Below are 1,723 nucleotides of genomic sequence, written 5' to 3'. Positions count from 1 at the left end.
CACCAGGGTGATGCGGAGGAGACGAATTGTTGAATAAAGTCGTTTTTTTTTTCTTTTGCGCACAAAAGGTATTCTCGCAGCTTTGTATAATTGTGGATGAACCACTGATGTCACATGGATTATTTTACAGATCTCCTTGCTACGTTTCTGGACTTGGGAACATTTCAGTTGCGTTGCTGTCTATGCAGGGTCAGACAGCTCTCAGATTCCATCACAAATATCTTAATTTGTGTTCTGAAGATGAATGAAGGTCTTACAGGTTTGAAACGACATGAGGGTGTGTAATTAATGACAGAATTTTCATTTTTGGGTGAACTAACCCTTCAATATTGGGTGAAATATGACCCAGACCTTTTTTGTGAGACTAAAATCTACATGTAAATATAAACCCAACTAAACCGTTTTTGGAGATGCCAAATGATTCAGATTTGGGCACGACTGCACAGTTTCTTATTGGCACTGAAAAAGCGATGATGAAATGTGACTGTTAGAGATCATAAGAATGGAAACTCTAGTTTTTTTGTGATTGCTGCTGTTGGTCCTTTGCTTTTTTTTTTTTTTTTTTGGAATACATGGCACAGTTTTGCACAAATTTGACACTTGTGGTAACCATTGCTGTATCCCATTCTGTTAAACTGCATACACTAACCTACCAGCTGCACTACATCTGTTTTTTCTTAAATTTACTTTTGAATTACATATTCGCATGTAATTTCTTTTCCAAAACAAGGCCGAAGTGTTGTCTTTTAACTGATTGGTGAAATTCTGTCCTTTCGCTTTGTTTCCATGGTGACCGGCATTACCGCCTCCCCCCGCTGATTGATTGACAGTAAATGAGCCAGTGTGGGCGGGGCCTCTGTTCTCATTAGCAGTTGATGTTCCTCTGTTAATCAGTGAAGAAAGCAATGTTATGTATTGATCTCATTTTTTTTTTTTATTATTTATACTAGTGCTAGAGTTGTACAATATGGAGAATTTTATGTATGATTGATGGTTTGATTGTACATTAAAAAAAATATGTAAAGATCAAATTGTTTTAAATGAAGTGTAGATCCTGTGTTTGCACTGTCTTGCTCTCTGACTGTGAACCGTGAGGCACAGCCCTCGAGACGCTGCTCTCCGGTCAGTCAGAGTAAAATTGTGTGTATTCCAGTCGGCAGTATGAAGTCCATTAGCTTCAGCTTTCATTAAATGAGGTGTCACAAGAAGATCAGCTTGCTGCTGTGATGTTTTTACACGAGTAAAGAGTTTGTCCGGATGCAGACGGGGAGTGTTTCGGAAACCTGTTCGAAAGGGTCGGTTTGGTGACGACAGTAGCAAAGAAATGACTTCAGTTATAAGGTAATGTTAAAAAGTTTCTTGGTGACTAATAACTGCTTTAATCAGAGCTATATAAAAGTTGTTCTAGTTCAGCTTCCTGAACAAACACATGCACTCTAGTATTTTTACAGCTCTTATTAGTAGTAAACATACTAGCAGTATATTAAAGGGGTCATATGATGCGATTTCAATTTTTCCTTTCTCTTTGGAGTGTTACAAGCTCTTCGGCCGCGCCGTTCTCAAGCCCGCCGCCTCTGCTCACTCTAACCCTCCGGCCGTTCCTCACTCTAGGCTGCCGCCGCTCACTGTAGGCCGCCGTGTGTGAACACAAAATAATGTTATTTTTAGCAGCATCATATGACCTCTTTAAGGCAAACACCACGGGTGAATATGGTTAAAAAAA

Source organism: Sinocyclocheilus anshuiensis, unplaced genomic scaffold, assembly GCF_001515605.1.
Source record: "Sinocyclocheilus anshuiensis isolate Anshui unplaced genomic scaffold, SAMN03320099.WGS_v1.1 scaffold674, whole genome shotgun sequence".
NCBI classification, from domain to species: Eukaryota; Metazoa; Chordata; class Actinopteri; order Cypriniformes; family Cyprinidae; genus Sinocyclocheilus; species Sinocyclocheilus anshuiensis.
The sequence above is the reverse complement of the archived record's forward strand: the minus strand, read 5'-3'. Positions refer to the sequence as shown.